The sequence below is a fragment of the Balaenoptera borealis genome (assembly GCF_965194805.1).
Source record: "Balaenoptera borealis genome assembly, chromosome: 7".
In the NCBI taxonomy this organism is placed as follows: domain Eukaryota; kingdom Metazoa; phylum Chordata; class Mammalia; order Artiodactyla; family Balaenopteridae; genus Balaenoptera; species Balaenoptera borealis.
Window position 1 is genome coordinate 60,748,073 of NC_138864.1, and position 20,629 is coordinate 60,768,701.

The window sequence follows — 20,629 nt, forward strand, 5'->3', positions numbered from 1 at the left end:
AATTAAAATCATTAAATGAGACATAGAGCTTACTATAATTCTGATGGTCACAACCTGAGTAAAGAAAAAAAGGTGTTTCTAGCAAGAACAAGGTAAGTGGGTGTGTTGGTTTCCTGGGAAAATAATAATGTATTCTTGGAAGCACTTCTAGTTATTCATGTAATTTTAAAAATACACCTATAAAGGGAGAAAAAGCATGTGAATTTGTCAGGGAAAGAAAAGAAGAGCGAAGCAGGAAATGAGGAAGAAGGGAGTTATGGAAAAGAAACAGTTGGGAGGAGCACAGTGAGAATTGAGGAAAGTTTGTTTTTACCATCATTCTTGCTCTCTGACAACTTACTTTAGTTTTCAGCTCTGTTTATCAGATTGTTGTGCAATTTATCATATTAATTTTTTATACTTTCATATTTAATTGATAATTTATTATTTAAAAATAATTCCTAATCCCTTCACATCCTTTAAGTGTTTGTTCAAATATCACTTTGTCAGACAGTATACTGACTAAGATTCTGTGACCTGACACCCCTCCCCAATCCCTGTACTTTGGAGCTCCCTTACCATGTTCCACTTGTTCATCTTTTCATTGCACTTATCACCTCCTGGGAAGATTTGTAATTTACTTATTTGTTATTTTTGTTTCAGTCTGATTTTGCCACCCCCTCTCTCCCCCCCACAGAACAGAAGCTCCTTGAACTCATGTAACTTAGTCACTGATGGATCCCTTGAACCTAAGGCCGTGTCTTGCATATAATAGGTGCTCAGTGGTTGTTTCATTTCTTAATGAATAGGTGTATTTTCTTTAAAATTAATAACATGACTGTGCCGTGGCACTTACGAGACTGTGTTTTACTCATTCACCTTATATATATCTATGATAGTTGCATACTGGGCTGGGTGTTTGGTGGCTTGTGTGTTCTCATTTTATCACTTGACATCGAAGTGTGTGTTTAAAGATGAGTTGTTGCTTGAGCTGATGCCTGCCTCCTGAAATGTCTCTATAACGTAGTTTAGTAAGATGTTAACAAATCCCAATGAAACACATCTGCTCTACTGTTGTCTCCAGCTCCTGGTCTCTTCAAACTTTTAAAACTGTCATAGATTACTGGAAACACAACTGCATTTGAAATTATGTCAATAAAACAGTAGTTGCAGATGCTCCATTAAGGGTTTAAAAACTAAATTGTCAGCCAAAGAAAATGGCTTGTAAATGTCTGGCCATCACTCCAGTCCTGCAGAAGTAAGTTTTCTGGCAATGAGGGAAGTGGGGCTCCCTGCTCACTGACACATAAATGACTAAACTGGAGAGATTTCTTAGGGTGTCTGCTAACCAGTGGTGTGGATATGTAACTGGATGCTGGTATTGCATTGCAGTTGTAGTGAAAATCCAGGAGGTGATGAAAGACTATCTATGGTAATAGAACTGGAGGAACTTGGGGGATTGGATCAATCAGGTACAGTTTTGCTGCTCCCTCTTTTTCATTTGTATAAGCATTTTTTCTACAATCTAGAAAGTGCAGTGCAGTGCTTTCCAATTTAATTGATGGCCCGGTCTGGCATAAGTGATTCCACATGGTGGTTGACAAATGACTCTTGGGTTAGCCCCCCACCCCTCTTATTCAAGAAATAGACAAATTAGCAGAGTTTTCTCTTTTCTCTATAGAACTATCACTTGCAGATCTATTTATCTATCTTAGATGAAATTTTATATATTTTATAAACTGATGAGACCTCTTGTTCTTGGTTTCGGGGGAAAGTGGAATATCATAAATAAAATTGTCTTACACTCTCAGTCATCGGGTTGATGGATGGTTAAAGGAAAAGCAGCATCCTGGGTTTTCAGAGGCATTTCTATGCTTAGATCAGATTATATGGTGACTTGTAGTGTAACCATACTAATATCTCTTTACACAAGAAAAATTTCTTCTAAATAACAATATCAATTTGGGATTGCTCAAGCGATTTAGTAGAAGGGCTTAGAACATGGCAGTGGTAATAGATACTCAGAAGGTCAAAAATTCTCAGCTAGAGAATGGTTCAATATGCTCATTTATCACTTTCTACTTTTGCGCATATAAAACAAAGACATACAACTAGGTGTAAGTTCAACTACTGTACCAGCACAATCAGGCTTTAAAAAAAGTAAAGCAAATCCCAATTTACTACTGTCAGTTCACAGAATTCACTCTGATATAATCTTCATGTTGTAGATATTTCTGATTGTGTTGTTCCCAAAACTCATGGGCAGAAATAAACTGAATGACAAACGATGTGACTCTTCCACATATATAACACATGTCATCTAAAAATTGTAATGCACATATAATTACCTAGTTAATAATTTTCTAGAAAAATACTGATGAAAATAATCTGAATTTACCAAGAATCATACAAAGACAATTGAGAGAAAACAAAGTGAAATCTTTCTTTAATCTATTGGTTAGGCTAGATTGGAGAGATGGCTTTTACAACATTCTTGGGAAAATTCGCAATTTAGGATTCATAAGCTGTGATCCTCAGATGAGGACAGTGGATACTCATGCACATTACTGAAGCCAAGTGGTAGGATGATATACTGCATCCAAGCTGTTTCCATGAGTGAATAGGCTCTAGCCTTTCTGGCCTGTTTCCTCGGTGCTGGAGAAGACATCACACATTCTTTGGAAGTGGAGTCCAAACCAAAACTCCACTAGATCTCCTGTCCTGCCTCTGTGTGGTCTGGGTGACCCACTTTAGCTTGAAGAAGCTCTGGGAAATTCGACATGTCTACATCCAGTTTAAGGGCTACTCCTGGGTGGTCCTTAGCAGTTAATAGGGTTTGATTCTGGGGCCATTATATGAGATTCAGAGAAGCCCAAGAATCTGGGCCTGGACAAGATCCAGTCTGTTAAGAATGGTGATTACTCCTGAGCATTTCAATATATAAACTGGAAGGACTAGAGCAGTTCTGGGAGAATGTACAGATAACACCAAACACACCTCACCAACTCTGCAGCCATCTTGGTTACCATCTTCCAAGGTCCAACTCAAGGCACCATGTTTTCAGATTGAGCAATAACTAGGCATTAAGACAGGTGTTCAGAACTTTCCAGGAATGGCCTTATGACTAGAAAGACCCAAAGGCATTTGCTTTAATCTACTTAGATTCAGTGATTTCTCTAAATAATATCAATTCTTAATTATATGCACATTAATAAAAGAACTGAGATGTGGCAAATCTAAAACTCGTTTATATTTTACTATAAAAACTAGTGGGTAGTGGAAAGAGCATGTGCTTTGGAGACAGCCAGTCCTGAGTTCGAATTCTCACTCCCCATTTACTGGCAGAGAGACTGGCTGAGAGACTTGGGGCATTATCCCAAGAGGTAATACGTGCAGAAAATATCAAGGATTATTCAAAAAATGTTCAGATATGTTTGTATGTGTCAATCTTGTAAGAAAAGTAACAATGTTTCAACTGTGAAAACCTACTTGAAATTGCAAACTGCCTCTGTTTTATCTGTCTCCATAGCAATCATTAGCATCTAACATAATGTATATTTTACATATTTACCTCTCTTGCTCCCTGTCTCCCATCCCCACTTTCCCCCCGAAAGTAAGATTTCATGGTTGCAGGAATTTACTGTCTGATTTGCTCACCATTGCCTCCTTAGGAACTGCAGTAGAAACTGGTACATAGCATCGGGTGGAGTTTCCTGATTGTGGCAGGAGTGGCCAAGGCCTGATGGGTCCTCTCTGCAGTGGTTGGGAGTCAGTCCTCCAGGCCCACTTGGAGCCTCCTCTGCTGCCTTGCCCAGATTGGTAGGCACCAGTTAAGTGAGTTAATCGTTTTTCTGCTTAAAATTGCTTAAGTTCGTTCATTTTTCTGAGACTGAACCATTGTTATAATTTAGTAAAGGAATTATTTAGAAATAGCTGTTCTGTGAATTCACACTATAAAGGCAGAAGGTGGGGATTCTTTTGTTCTTCACTTCAGATCTAAAGAGAGGGCTTTAAGAGAACACTGAGAATCTAGTTCAGTCCATGGCAGACTGGGGGAGACATCGGAGCCTAGTGTCTGACTTTGGCTGTTAAGTATAAAGGTCACAAATGAGTGACTAGCCATGAGGGACTAACTCTTGTGCTTAGAAGTTCTCAAAGTAAAGACACCTGAGCTATCTGACCCACACCATATACGGGCCGTGCGTGAGAAGGAACCTGCATGAGATCATCTCAGTTTCTGCAGGCTCCTCTCTGAAGGGTGAATGTGATCTCAAGGGAGAGATACTGAAGAGGCCCAGACCCTGAAGGAGTCTCAGTGAATACAGAAGTAGTAATCAACCAACGCCTTCCCTAGAGATGGAGGTTTCTGAAGAACCTAAGAAATACTCTCAGAGTCAGCTATATGTCTGCAGGCCTCAGGGATCACCACGCCAGCTCATAACAATGCCAGTCAAACAAGAATTTTCCTGTTCTCTTTGCTTCCTTCTACTCCTGATCGCTGCCAACAAACAGTTGCCCTCACCTGCTTACTAAATACAGTTTGTGCCCCATCTCTCCTCTCTTCCCCTGATAGGCCCTCAACGGGGGACTGAGCTTTGATCACTGAATGGGAGTAGACCTTCTGATTGAGCTATATTTGAAGACTCAAGGTAACAATAGAATTTCTTATTATTCACAGTGACAAATGTTTTATAATAGCATATAATTATAGCTATTTAGACTTCAGAGATCACATTTTCTTCAACTACTGCACTATACTGAAAGTCAAGTGAGATTTGAAGAGCAAGAAAAAGAAGCCTGATTAAGGGACTAGAAAGGGGCAAAATATGCAAGAATGGGAATGAGATATGAGACATAACTAGAGGTGTGATTAAAATAGTAATAAAATAATAAAGTATGTCTGCAGACAATTCTATGACAACAAATCTGAAAACCTTAGACATAGGTGACATAGATGCTTTTCTAACATAATTTAAATTTCTAAAATTATCCCAAGAGAAGGTAAAAAAAAATGTCAATAATCAAAAAGTGATTGAGAAGGTTAAAAATCTGCCATTAATGAAAGCCACTAAGGCCACAGGTTTTCCCAGCTGGATTGTATCAAGTCTTTATAAAAAATAGATAATTCCTATGTTACTTAAGCTACTACTCCCCTGGAAAAAATTCTTAATATAAAACCTTATGAAGTTATCATAAAAAACAAAAATGCAGCTCAAACTCCTATGTAAATACACAAAGATCTTTGTAAAAAAAGAGATAGTTGTAATATCCAGAAACCTATCAGTATAATGACGTACATCAATCTATTAAAAATAAATCATATGGTAATATCAATACATTCTGAAAAAATTATATGAATTAATCAAAACTACAGTGAGGTTTCACTTCACTGTTAGAAGTGAAGTGAAATGGGCATCATCAGAAAATCTACAAACAACAAATGCTGGAGAGGGTGTGGAGAAAAGGGAACCTCCTGCACTGTTGGTGGGAATGTAAATTGATACAGCCACTATGGAGAACAGTATGGAGGTTCCTTAAAAAATGAAAAAGAGAACTACCATACGACCCAGCAATCCCACTACTGGGCATATACCCTGAGAAAACCATAATTCAAAAAGAGTGATGCACCACAGTATTCATTGCAGCACTATTCACAATAGCCAGGTCATGGAAGCAACCTAAATGCCCATCGACAGATGAATGGATAAAGAAGATGTGGCACATATATACAATGGAATATTACTCAGCCATAAAAAGAAATTGAGTTATTTGTAGTGAGGTGGATGGACCTAGAGACTGTCATACAGAGTGAAGTAAGTCAGAAAGAGAAAAACAAATACCGTATGCTAACACATATATATGGAATCTTAAAAAAAAAAAAAAAAGGTTCTGAAGAACCTAGGGGCAGGACAGGAATAAAGACGTAGACGTAGAGAATGGACTTGAGGACACAGGGAGGGGAAAGGGTAAGCTGGGATGAAGTGAGAGAGTGGCACTGACTTATGTACACTACCAAATGTCAAATAGATAGCTAGTGGGAAGCAGCTGCAGAGCACAGGGAGGTCAGCTCGGTGCTTTGTGACCACCTAGAGGGGTGGGATAGGGAGGGTGGGAGAGAGACGCAAGAGGGAGGGGATATGGGGATATATGTATATGTATAGCTGACTCACTTTGTTATACAGCAGCAACTAACACAACAATGTAAAGCAATTATACTCCAATAAAGATATTTTTTTAAAAATTTTATGAATTAATAAGAATAAAATATGACAAAATAATCAACCTCAAATTAAACTAATTATCATTAAGTTAGAAAATTCTCATTGCAATTAATATGAAAAATTAGATGTAAATTTCTACTGCTGCCATTGCTTTGGAATGGTAAGTTTAAAAAAAATTTAGTAAAAACATTAGAAAATAGAAGGTTTTTTTCCTAATGACAATATTATATGTCTAGAAACCCTAAGATTCTAATTAAAATCAGAATCAATGAAAAATAATGGATAAGAGAATTTAAGATAAAAACAAGATAAATATGCTAAGACCAAGAGCTTTTGTCTATATTGTCTATAAGCAAATGGCAATGAAAATGGAAAGATATCTGTTTATAGTAAACAGCATAATATTCTCACAGATAACTTTTAAAAAGAAAACACAGGACCTATGTTAAAAAAAAATCTGTGAATCTTACTCATAGAATATTAAAGGACATAAAACAATCTTTGAACTATGGAAAAACATAGTGTGATTTTGGATGGGAAGAATTAATACAGTAAAAATGTCAATTCTTCAAAATTCTCCTATAAATTTGAGGCACTAATAAATAGAACTTCATCAAGGTTGATTTTAGAATTGGGTACAATGATATAAAAGTTTGCTTGGAAGAATATATGTCTGAAGCAGCCAAGAAAAGTTTGATTATAGGAGAATCAGAAGCTGCAAAATATGCTTCACACATTATTCATCAGACTACAAAGTCACTACAGTCAAATCAATATGGTATTAGCCATATGGATCCATAAAAAATAGAGAATCTAGAAAATAAATGTCTGTATATGAAAATTTCGTATATGGAAACATTAGTATTTCTATTCTGTGGGAAAAGAATGACTTATTTATTAAGTGGGGATGACAATTAGCTATTTATCCAGAAGGAAACTAAGTTGGGTCCACTCTCACTATATGTGCTGTTCAATGCTGTAGCCACTAGCCACAAGTGTTGTTTACATTTTAATGGAAATTAAATTAAATTTAAAAATTATGTTTCTCAGCTGCTTTAGTCATGTTTTAAAGTGTGGCTAGTGTTTACTTTATTGGGCAGTGTAGATTATAGGTTTCCATCTTTGCAAAATGTTTTGTTGGACAGCACTGATTTCTCTCTCTCTCCGTATAATATTTACATGTATATATTGTTTATAAATATTCACATAAACATAAACAAAAATACAAATATAAATATATGTATACATGTGCATTTAATTGTTCCCTATTGATTTAAAATTTAAAAATAAAACAGATGAAAATCACCAAGGCTACCTATACAATATAGGGGTTAAGGGGAAACATCGTAACATTACCAGAAACTCAGAAAAAATAAAATAAAGAGAAATAGTTGACATAAAAATTATAACTTTTGTATACACATTGATATCAGTATCAGTTAAGGTTCTTGGTTGAAAACAACATACATTTTAACTGTATGTTCAGAAAAGCAATTTGGAAGGGAAAATGTCCAAACTATAGTGAGGGACTGCTTTTGAGAAGATAGCACTGCTGTCTCTGTAGGACATCAATACCACATTCACTGTCTTGCCTTGATCATTTCCACCTTAGAGTTATGTGCAGGTGAATATGATAGGAAGGGGCTGGGGCATATTCTAGTACCCTAGCTACAAGGGAACCTGGGAAAGCAAGTTTCTACTTTCTGGTTTAGGAGACAGAACTCATAAGTGGAAAATTATCCACATATAGAAAAAGTGTTCAGTAGATCCTGGAACAGCCACAAACGTGACAAATGTCCACTACACTAACATAAATAAAGTCAGCAGACAAACGATAGAATTGGGGGAAGAACATAAAAGGTTGCAACCCAGATGATGATGAGCGTTTAATGTCTATAATACAGAAAGGATCCTTACAAATTGTAAAGAAAAAGACAAACCACTCAATAGAAAAATACATCAAGGATATGAATAGGGAATTCACAGAAGAGTAAACTCAAATTTCCTGTCCTTAAAATAACAAGGAAGTATCACTTTACCATCGCCGACTGACAAAATTTTAAAATTTCAATAAACCTACTGCTGGTGGGTATGAAGGAAATTATATATTCTTTGCTATTGGAATTATAAATTATTCCCATCTTTTTGGAAAACAATTTAGCAGTGCCTCTAAAATTTTAAATAACCATAGCCTTAGAAGCAACCCCATTCTTCAGAAGTAAAAGCACCACTGTATAAAAATATACATACGAGGATGTTTATTGTACTTTTTTGTAGAGAAAAAAGTCTGAAAGAGTGAATGGCCTTCAACTGAGAAAAAATTATGATACATTTACACTATGGGCTATTAAAAAGCAATTACAAACAGTGAGTAAGACCTGTGTCATTTGTCTTGGAGTGATTATGACAGTGAGTTGTTGAGTGAAAAAAGCAAGATGCAGAGAAACAACTAGAACAACACACAACACACACTATAAAAAATGGCAGAGTTTTTACAAGAATCATAATGGGGGAGGGTGAATTGATGAAGATGAAGAAAGGGAACAGAGAAGAAGTAGGCAAACAAACCAAAAAAACAAGCCTTGTAAATTAAAAACATAACCAAAAATCTCATTTATGTAAAACTACCTGCCTGAGTTATGTACACCTGCTTCAAGAGAAACCATAAAATAGTGTAGTCTTGGTCCATAGACTTTAGAAATGTCTAAAATATATTCTTAGGTGAAAAATTATTTCACAGAGTAATATGTAGAGAATGAGTCCATTAATAAAAAACAAAGAAAGGTGTGTGTTTGTATGTATTTGTACTGAAAAGATGATACACATCCATGTATTAATTCTGGTTTCCTCAATAAGTGTAGAATCGGCAAGCAAAGGATGGTTTTACTTATTATACTAGTCCTAATTAATTTCAAAATTTAAAACACATTAAAAAACAAAAATTAAAAATGTTAACATTCTAGAATGTATCGTAAAGGGAATAAACTCTGTTATGATTCAGAGAGTAAATAAAGACCATCAACTGAGAGAGGGAGCCTTTGGGATAGCCTCTCTGAGGAAAGTGTCTGAGCTGAGACCTGAAGAATAACAATAAGCTTTATTGTGGAGAGCTGGACAAAGAATATTCTAAGCTGAATCCACAGGCCTGACAGTTCATTTGAAGGGCAGAAAGGAAGCCAGGGCACCGGCTGTGTCGGGGGCACATGGATAGGTGGTGTGGATTAAGGTCAGGGAGGCAGAGACTTATAGACCACTGCTAATAAAAGTTTGAGTTGAACCACTTCTAGTCAGCAAACAGGAAAAGTACTTAAATTTTAAAACCTTTATAGCAGCTTGACATTGCTGAGATTCCAGCCCTTGATCACCAGACTCATCTCAGTTCAGGTGAGTTTGAACTTGGATGGTGCAGCTCATGTTGCAGATTGCTTCCAGTCATATGCAGTAGGACCGCACGTCAGTCCATGGTGCAATAGAGAAAAAACAAAAGCATAAACTAAAACAAACCTATCCTCTCCACAGGTTGATAGAGAAGCACTGTTATAAGACCTGGAGAGATGTTTGGTTGCTATTCTCAAAGAGGTAGTAAGCCATTGAAATGTTTTAAAAAGAAATGATTCTTTATATATATCGTACAAAAGAATTTTCTAGTTTAAAACTAGAATTGTCCCAGCTTTCATCATGCAGAATGGTTTGGAAAGGATCAAGAGTTAAACAGGGAGTAGTTAGGAGACTACTGTGGTGGTGCAAGTAGGAGATGGTGGTGGCGTGGACCAGGTGGTGGTAACTGGACCGGAGGATAGAAAAGGAAGAGTCATGAGGAGCCATGGATGATTTCTAGTTTCCTTCCCTTTCCTTTTCTCTTCTTTCCTTTCCTTCCCTTTCCTCTTCTCTCCTTTTTTTTTTTTTTTTTTTTTTTTAACATAAGAACTGGTACATTATGATGATATCTATGGAGATGGCGCTAATGGGAGAAGAAAAAATTGAAGGCACAAATCAAGATTTCTGGCTTGGACAAATTTGAGTTTGAAATGTATATTACACACCAAAATGGAAATAAAGCTCATCAGAGAGGTGTGGAGTAGAGGCATGATTTTGGGAGTTATTAGCACATAGGTAAAATGTGAACAATCATCCTGGTTTGCCCAGGACTCTCCCTGTTTTAGTACTGAAAGTTCTAAGACCTGGGAATCCCCTTATTCCTTGGCAAACTGGGGTAGTTTTTCACCTTATGTAGATGGTATTTACACCATGGAATTGGGTAAGAGCAACCAAGGAAATCACACACCAGGATTGAGTCAGGCAAATATTAAGAGGAAAGAGAATCTTAGAAGAGCTCACCAGTGAGGAGGTAGGTAAAGGCAAGACAGAAAAGTGTCAAATATCTGGAAACCAAAGGAAGAGAGAATGTCAACCATAGAATGCTGTTGAAGGTCAAGTAAGAAGAGGACAGAACAGCAGATTTGGCAAGATGATGGTCATAAGTGACTGTAACAAAAGAATAGATTCTTGGGAGTGATGGGAAAAAACCTACAATGTCATAAGTTGAGAAATGAATGGCAGGAAATAGGATTAATAAGTACTAAAAAAAAATCATCCTAGCAGTCTTGCAATGAAGGGAAGCAGAAATGGGCAGTAGTTTGAAAAGACTGAAGAGAGTATTAACATGCTGTTTACGATTTTATTTGGGGAAATGAAACTACTATGTGAGTGCAGTAGGATTGCCTGGCAGTGTTAAATAGCTGTATGAAAATTTTAGCGTAAATTTAAAGTGGTTGTATTCTTCCCAGTTGTTTATCTACAATTACATTTAGCTTCTCCGATGCTGGCATGAAAAAATTTTTTTAAATGGTTTCAGCCAATATTTGGGATTTTTCAGGGGAACATGCTAGAGAAAAAAGGAGGCAAGCAAGGTAAAAGAATTAAAAGGGAATTATTTCAGTTAGGAAACATGGACTAAAAGCCAGGTTAAAGGAGGAAGAGGAAACATAATTAAGTTGCAAGAGAGTGAAACGTGAAGTCAATAGATCAGATGTTTCACTGAAGTTGAGGAATTCTTGCAAAATGAGTACTTGGGAATGCAAGCCGAAAGAACAGCAGTTGGCAGCCAGGGAAGGGAGTGACTGATTTTAAGTTTTCAGGAATGGTGAGTTACTGCTGATGCAACCAGCATCACTGGTTGGGAGGGGGTGGAGGAACAGGTAATTGAAGGTGAGGAAGGGAAGGATCTGACAGGCAGAGTAAATGGTTCATCCATATGCATTCTGAAGTTACCAAGAATGATGGCATGAATTGAGATGGAGAAGAGAATGAGTCAAGAGGGACTAACTGGGTCAAAATATGAGAATAAGAAGGCGATGTAGTGGGTGGTTTAGTCTGCTGGTACAAGCTTCAAATGGGAGGGAGTGATACATAGCCAACCCCTTACCTTCTGCTCCTGTGGTATATGGGGTATAACAGAAAGAAAAAAAAAAAAAAAAAAACCTCTGCATCAGACAAGGAAAATGGTATCATCAGGACTTAAGGTAAGAAGTTAAAGATAATGCTCAGAGAAGAGATTGAATTGATAAGGAAATCTCAGGATAGTATATTGTTAGGATTGGCTACATAATTTTCAGGGCCCAGTACAAAATGGACATGCAGGACATCATGTTCAAGAATCATTATGAATTTCGGGACTTCCCTGGTGGTGCAGTGGTTAAGGATCCGCCTGCCAGTGCAGGGGACATGGGTTCGAGCCCCGGTCCGGGAAGATCCCACATGCCACGGAGCAACTAAGCCCGTGCACCACAACTACTGAACCTGTACCCTAGAGCCCATGAGCCACAACTACTGAGCCCGCGTGCCTAGAGCCCGTGCTCCACAACAAGAGAAGTCACCGCAATGAGAAGCCCGTGCACCACAACGAAGAGCCGCCCCCGCTCGCCGCAACTAGAGAAAGCCCGCGCGCAGCAACAAAGACCCAACGCAGCCAAAAATAAATAAATGAATAAATGTACAAAAAAAAGAAAAAAAATCGTTATGTATTTCAAGATGGCAACAAAACGTTATGTCAAATGTGGGCCCTTCTAAGTGTGGGGTCCTGCGTGACTTCACAGGTAGCATGCCCGTGAAGCTGGCCCTACCTATTCTGGGCCTGGGAACAAGATTTGGATGGGAGGGCAGCATTTGGTCAGATTAAGGGATATACTGTATTTCTTTGTTAGAGGCTGCTATGTGCTAACCATTGTTTAAATGCTTAACCAAGATTATCATTTAACCCTTCTAACAGGTGAGGTAGGTGTTATCTCCCCCTTTGGCAGATGAGGAACCTAACTGGAAATTTAAATGATTTGCCCAAAGTCACAGTAAGTTGCAGCCTGATTTTATTTTATTTGATTTGATTAATTTTTTTTACTGTTAAAATTGAGATATAATTCACATACCATAAAATGTATACATAAAGTTTACAATTCAGTGGTTTTTAGTATATTCACAAAGTCGTGCAACTATCAACACTATCTAGTACCAGAATCTTTCCATCATACCAAAAAGAAACCCTATACTCATTAAGCAGTAACTCCCCATACCCCTCGGCAACCATTAATCTATTTTCGAACTCTATGGATTTGCGTATTCTGGACAATTAATAGAAACAGGATCATACAATATGCAACCTTTTGTGTCTGGCTTCTTTTGGTTAGTATAATTTTTAAAATTTATTTATTTAGTTTTGGCTGCGCTGGGTCTTCGTTGCTGCGCGCGGGCTTTCTCTAGTTGCGGCGAGCGGGGGCTACTCTTCGTTGCGGTGCACGGGCTTCTCATTGTAGTGGCTTCTCTTGTTGCGGAGCACGGGCTCTAGGGGCTCGGGCTTCAGTAGTTGTGGCTCGCGAGCTCTAGAGCGCATGCGGCCTGATTTTAGATCTGCGTTCCTAACTACCAGGCTGTGTTGCTTCTCAGCAGTCCTAGAGTTAATAGATGACTTGGGAGACTCAGATTTAGGGCTGACCAAAGTAAACAGCAGTGTGAGATGTGACATAATTAGTCCTCATTATGTCCCCAGAAGAAGAAGAAAAATCAGCTGCAAAGTAGTTTTTTATTTTTTTATTTCAGTTTTATTGAGGTACAGTTGACATATAAAATTGTAAAGTGTATTTAAAGTGTACATCGTGATGATATACGTATACACTGTGAAAGGATTCCCTCCATCTAGTTAACACATCCATCACCTCACATATTTACCTTTTTTTGTTTGTTTTTCTTTTGGTGAAAACATTAAAGTTCCACTCCTTTAGCAAATTTCAATTAAACAATGTAGTGTTATCAACTGTAGTCACCATATTTTACATTAGATCCTCATACGTCATATATCCAAAGAAAATAAAAACAGGATATCAAAGAGATATCTGCACCCCCATGCTTATTGCAGCATTATACACAATAGCCAAGATATGGAAACAATCTAAATGTCAGTCAGTGGATGAATGGATAAAGAAGATGTGGGGTATATATATATATCTATATATATATATAGATATAGATATATAATGAAATATTATTCAGCCATGAGAAAGAAGGAAATCATGCTATTTGTGACAAAATGGACGGACCTTTTGGTATTATGCTAAGTGAAATAGCCACACAGAGAAAGACAAATACTGCAAGATATCACATATATGGGGATGTTTAAAAAAGAAAAAAAAAACCACATACAGAGAGAGTTGAAAAGGGGTAGCCAAGGGCTGAAGTGTAGGAGAAATGGGAAGAGGTTGGTAAAAGGGTATAAACTTTCGGCTATAAGGTAAATAAAGTCTGAGGATCTAATGTAAAACATGGTGACTGTAGTTAACACTGTAAGGTATAGTTTTGAATACTTAACATAAAAGCATCCTGAATCAACTCTCATGTGCTACTTTCTAAAGAGGAAAGATACTTCATTTTTTAGGAAGTTTCTGGGCATGGATTTTTGCCAAGTTGGTGTAGGTAGTGGATGAAGTAGAAGCCTCACGTCATGAGATGACTTATTTCACATAGCTAATCCTAGAAACCCACATTTCCAACAAAGTGTTACAATCAGAAATCATTTGAGTAAATTATTTGATGAAAGTTTAAGAAAAGTAATTGGGTAAATATAATCATTATGATGGTGAAACCACAAAAGGAAAAAAAGTCCTCATATATGGATGAATTTTTATACATTGAAAAACTACCTATGTCCCTTGGAAAAATTTGTGATCTAATTTCTTAGCACTCCGTTTTTTTTTTGTTTTGTTTTGTTTTTTTAACTTTAAGCACTCCGTTTTGCTTTGGCTATATACATAAGAACTCAATGATCTCACCATGTACTACTTGGTCTGTATGACAAATTGGTTATCTTATTTATGACTGAATCTCAGTTTATTCTTTGTCTCCAGATACTTTCACACTGCTATGTGTATGAGGGATTGGGGGAAGAAAAGATGCAATTAATTTCAGTTGAACTGATTATTTACCAATGCTTTTAAAAAAAGACACAGCTGGTTGCATGATTTATTGGCCTATGTAGTCTTTGTGCTTATTGAAATATGAATTGATTAATGTTCTCTGTCTAAACTTTGCTTTTGTTTTAATGGAGTAGTAATAAATAGGAGTTTGGGTCAGTTTGATGTAATCCAAAGTAGAAAACAAAGAACAACTAATGAGTAGCCCTCCTAATTTTTTTAAGGCATTCCCTGGAGTATAGTATTTCCTTTCTAGCTATGCATTCTAGATGACTGTATCTGTTAGCACAGTTGTGTATGTGACACTTGTAATGGCACAGCTAGATTAAAAATGGAGGAAATACATTCAGCCTCTTTATTTTTTAGCATTACTGAAAAAAGGCATCTTCAATTAATTATACTTCTTAGTTAATAGAGTTATTTTGTAGATAACACACTTTCAAAGAATTAAAATATAATAAAATATACAGTAGTGCTACTATATAAACTGTATCTTTCTATTATTTTGGTATCCACTTTCTGGCAGTAGGACTAGTGTCCTTATGAGAAGAGGAGGAGATTATAGGGATACACGTGCACAGAGGAAAGGCCACGTGAGAACACAGCAAGAAGGCAGCCATCTGTAAGTCAAGCAGAGAGGCCTCAGGAGAAATCAACTCTGCCACCCCCTTGATCCTGGACTTGCAGCCTGCAGAACTGTGAGAATATATTTATGCTATTTAAGTCACCTGTATGTGGCATTTTGTTATGGCAGCCCTAGCAAATTAATATAGTTGGAAACTGTTCTATATTTTTTAAGTTAGTGCTAAAAATAACTCACATCTGTTTTTAGAACTACTAGCATACATGATTGTAAGTGAATGTCAATTGGAGACTTTAAAAAAATTCAGTTTGGATGAAATTAGACACATTTTCATTTCTCTGAGTTTAACATGTTATTTATATTAGAGCAGTAAAGATTTTCACCTTTACAAATAACTTAATTAGAAAACATTTAGAAAACGTAGGACAAAAGAAAAACATAATTTCTTATCCTACTGATATATTTTGATATATCAACAAAGCCAGTAATAAAGAGTGGAGAAATTAACTCTACACACGTTTATTTAAACTAGAGATTTAAAATTTAGTATATGAATATTGCCATTAAATATACTTCATATGTACATACACACACACACAAACTTTTTGAAAGCTATGTCATCAAATTCTGCATCAATTTAGCATAATTAATGTAACCAATCTGTTGCTGGATAATTAGAATTTCAAATATTCTCAATTATAAATATGACAAATATGATAAATTCTCTATGACAGATACTTTCAAAAATTAACATATATACATATTTTCAGCTGTCCCTCTTCTTCTAAAGCATTCTCTTCTACCCTCCAAAGAGGAAGGAGACTTTGTCTTGGCAATTTCAGGCGTGCGGTTTTGCTGTGTTGGTCCAGGAAACGGATGAATTAGAGCAATGTGTAAGTCTAAGAGGCTATGTTAATTCATGTGAGGAAGACACATGCAAGAAAAGAAAAAAGTTGAGTTGAAAAGATGGAGAAAAGAGGTGAGAGAGAAGAAATGGCCAGTGCTCAATTGTAGAAAAAAGTTTTGGAGTTTTAATAGAGAATCAGGGACATTGGGAGCAGCTGCCAAACTGTAATGAGGATTTTAGGGAAGATAAACGGGAGAAGATTTCTGGAAGTTCTGTGTAGTATGACTAAAATACCCATTCAAAAGTCCTTTTGAGGAATATTTTCATTTTTTAAATATTTTTGAATATTGGATGATGTTTTCTTTAAAATTTAAAAAACACTGATTAAAAACTACCACTTCATTTGTAATACATAAACAATAGGGATTATATATATGTGTGTGTGTGTGTGTGTGTGTGTGTGTGTGTGTGTGTGTGTGTATATATATTTGCAGCTTAATTCTTGAATACACCCATAATTTATAAATAACATGCTTGATAAAAACGGTGTGCAAAATTTAAAGGTTTTAATCTATATTTTCAAACTGCTATATAAGAAATTCTATCTTTTTATCCACTGACAGTATTTAAAAGTGCTTGTTTTCTTACTATTTCTTCAACTTTGCCAATTGATAGGTAAACAGTGATGTCAAATTATTTCATTTTTATTAAATGCATGTGGATATTTTCTCGTACTACCTCTGTGTCTCTCTCTCTCGTATTATTACCTTTCTCTCTCTCTCTTTCTCTCTCTCTCATATAAATGGCTGGCCTATAAATTTTCTAATTAAAAATTGAATCATATCTCATGAAATGTATAGTTTCCAATATTTATTTTTTAAGATTTATAGCGCAGTATTTTCACTTTAAATGAAATGCAAAGCTTATATGTTACATAAAGAAATCTAGTTTCAGGTAATGGTGAGATGTAATGTTTTCTAAAACTACAAAATTTTGTAGTTAGAGCTCTTAGGAAATACTGTTCTTAGTTATCATTCTCAGAATATGGATTATTTCTCTCAAAGGGTTAACTTTCAGATTCAATCTCATTAAGTATAATCTTTTTAAAAAAATCTTTCTTTTAAGAATCTCTCAGAAAACATCTATCTAGCTTTCAGAGAAAATTGATGAGTTAAAACACTCGTTTATATTTTTACTTTTTATCTCGTTTGTAGTTTCAGATATTTTATTCCCTACCTCCTGTTTAAGCCTTAAGCTTCTACCTATGCTCTTGATCCCATTCCCTTTTCTGTTTCTTATTTCAAGTAGTAACATGTATCACTCAATCACTCAAGGCAAAACTTGCTAATCACATTTGACACCAGCTTTTCCTCTACATTTTCCAAGTGAAATCCTATCAATCAATTTTATTTCCTGAATATATTCAATATGTTTATTTTTCCTGTTCACGGCAAATAGTGCTTAGCATAGGCCCTTATTAGCTCATCATGATATTCTTTTTCATAAAATTTTTTAATGCATCTTCCTCATCTAATAAATTCCAAACTCTATAATCTGGTGTATAAAGCCCTCTCTTCCAATCTCTTCTATCTCTCCAACTCTTGCATTTTGTATTGAGTTATTTGCTGTTCCCTAAAATTCAACATATTGTATGTCTGTCTCTGTTCTTTTCAAAAACTGTTTGTTTCCTTGGAAGTAAGAGTCTGTGTCATTCCTTTTTCTTTGATTTCCTAAATTTTGCTTTTCTTTTAAGAGTTAGTTTACCTGCCTCTTGAGAGCCTATCTGGTATGGGCCAGGTGCTCATCCTTATATGTATTTTTATGATACGTTTCCTTCTTCTTTTAATCTATCTATATCATGATTAGATAGGAGCTCTTGGCTCCTCTTCTACTTCTCTGATGATTAGAAGTAACTTTATGTATAAGACTGTCTTATTTTCCTTTGTGCTCACAATATCTCACCTAATAGCATATATACATATATGCTATTAGGATGGACACACAGACACACACACACACACACACACACACACACACACACACACACACTCTCAATACGTAATTTTTGGACTAAACTGAATGCCACATCTTCATTTCTCCTCTATTATGAGAAATATAAGAAGTGAGCTGCTCTATTTTTTTAAAAAAACTTTAAACAAGTTCAGAAAATGTTTACTACTGTTTATTACATTAGAGGAGGGGAAATCGCTAATCCTTGGCCCCAGGTTTATATATTTAGTGTAAAGGGATATAGGTCTTCTTGGTCAGGAAGAAGTTCACATTCAAATCCAGAAACTTCTTTTTATTTTGTTAACTTTAGAGAAAACCTCTATTTTATGAACCATGACCTTCCTTCAAATAACAGCACAGAATTAACCAATAGAGAGGAGACACAAGAAGAAAAAGCTGAAGTATGTAGAAATAGGGATCCAAAAGGGCGATAGACCAAAGTAGGCTTGGAATTCACTGGTCTTGATCAAATGTTTAATAAGCTTACCAGCTTCAGGTAGCAGAGTTGCACTCACCTATGGATTCCACACACACAGCCCTTCCAGTGCTTTATCTTATGGATGGAGGGGACCCTCTGTAAAATATCATGAAGTGCAGCAACATAATTTAGATTATGAGAATCTAAACTAATTAAGTTTGCCTTGACAATTCTATACCAAGAGCTCTCCTATACATAATTTTTTCATATCTTACATAGATATATAGACATATACACACAATTATGTTTTTAAATTATTTGTCACAATCTTGTTTTCCCTGACTTAAATTCTTTAAAGCTAGAATGTATAAATTATATTTTTTTAACTCCATGCACATAATACATTGGTTGTGCTCCAGATATCTACCCGATAATTTTTAGTTTCAAAATTAAAAAAATCTTTTTTCCTCAATGAACGTTACTAAGAAGTCAATAACTCATCAGGTAATATACACGAGTTCTCTCCTACCTCACCAAGTTGGGGAAACACCTAAAACTAACTAATGGCACTTTTTCCTCTCATAAATTTGTATAATTTATGGCAGCAGAGGACTGGAGAATTAATGGAAGGGTAAAAAAAAAAAAAGAATCTTCCCTCTCTTACGTTTGAGAGATTATATGCCTCTGAACCTTAGATTCCTTGCATGCCAGGACTGTGACTTATTAATATTTTATCCTCAGTGCCTGGCACAGAGTGAGTGCTTAAGACATGTCTGAATGAGTTAATGGAGGAGAAAAATCTAGGTCCCTGACTGTTAAGCAACATCTCAACAATTTAGTGAATGAACAGAATATGTGTGGGGTAGGAATTCAATCAGTCAACACAGGCATGTACAAACCAAATTTCAGATTAGTTAGAACCAGGATCAACTCCCCCCTTTGTGGGTTTAAATTTAGTTAGATCTAAGGGAGTCTCAGATCGCATCTGTTACTTGATTTTGGATCTTGACAAAATGGGACAAAGGAGTGGCATTCAATGATACAATCGAGAAATGGATCTCTTCATTCTATTTTTGGGGTGTAGGTCATTTATCTCCTTGTCTTCTTCCTGTTTTTAAACGTTCGTGGGTAGCGAGGTGAAGCAGAATCAGCACAGTCTCTCAGCGTCATAACCGGACATGGGGTTGACCATTGTAACACCAGCCATAATCACCTACAGGGCACTTTCAGGGCCCTCTGTGCGATGAACAGGACCTGGCAGCATTGGCTGTTGCACATGGTTGGGGTAAGACACACTTGCACATATGCGGCCACTGTGCTAGGCCTCCAGGCTGAAACAAGGGTTTGGTGTCTTAAGCTGAGGCACATCGTGAATAAATACCCAATACTGACGTTAGTATTATGCCAAAGTCAGGAATCTGTCTGAATAATTGAACATGACATTCATTCTCTAACTACTGAGGCTGAGTGAAGGAAGGTGGAAAAGTATATTTTTGCTTAACTGGGCCCATCACTCTGAAATTTAGCCCCAATCATCCGTCGCACTGAGAGGGGAATGCTGGAATGTTACAAAGCATATTCCCCCAAAATAGAGGAAATGTAGTTCAGAAGCCAGAGAATTCGACTAGTCCCCTCATTTGTTTTTCAAGTTTTGCTCAAATTGGCTCGCAAATATATCTACTATGCGTTGCACATGGATATTTTTGTCACCGAATGTTTTACAACAGCTGTGATCCTGATGGGGATTTAGTTAACCAAAGGCCCCTCTGCATGCAAGCGGTCACCAGGCATCTAAGGGGCTGAGGGCTGAAATGACAATAAAGTGAGCAGAACCACGCAGCTGTGGACCAAATGTAGGGTAATAACGAGCAGTTGGCCATTACGGGGTTAACTGCTGGTGTTCTGGTAAGTGTAAAAAAAATGTGGAGGTCCTGCTCAAAAACACAGCCCAAATTCGAATCGTTCCATTGCGTTAGAGTTAAAAATGCTTCTGCTTCCTTTTCAACTGGTGATTATTTTTAGGACACCAATCTTGTTGGAGTGTCTAACACATATATTATAATTATAATTTTTTGATAATTATGTCGTAGTTTTCCAACATGCTTTTAATCTAAA

General features: G+C 36.4%; 1 protein-coding gene across 4 annotated transcripts in view; it reads left to right on the forward strand.

Moving 5' to 3' along the window:
- CRPPA (CDP-L-ribitol pyrophosphorylase A) overlaps positions 1-20,629 on the forward strand; it is a 426,528-nt gene that overhangs the window by 391,375 nt on the left and 14,524 nt on the right. For 3 of the 4 annotated variants that reach the window (XM_082398506.1, XM_082398505.1, XM_082398507.1), the window contains 4 exons: positions 3,651-3,813; positions 4,553-4,628; positions 12,469-12,544; positions 15,183-15,354. The gene's annotated coding sequence lies outside the window, so the exon portion shown is untranslated. Of the gene's footprint in view, positions 1-1,063; positions 1,238-3,650; positions 3,814-4,552; positions 4,629-12,468; positions 12,545-15,182; positions 15,355-20,629 lie in introns of all 4 variants that reach the window. The other variant, XM_082398504.1, reaches the window with a different exon arrangement.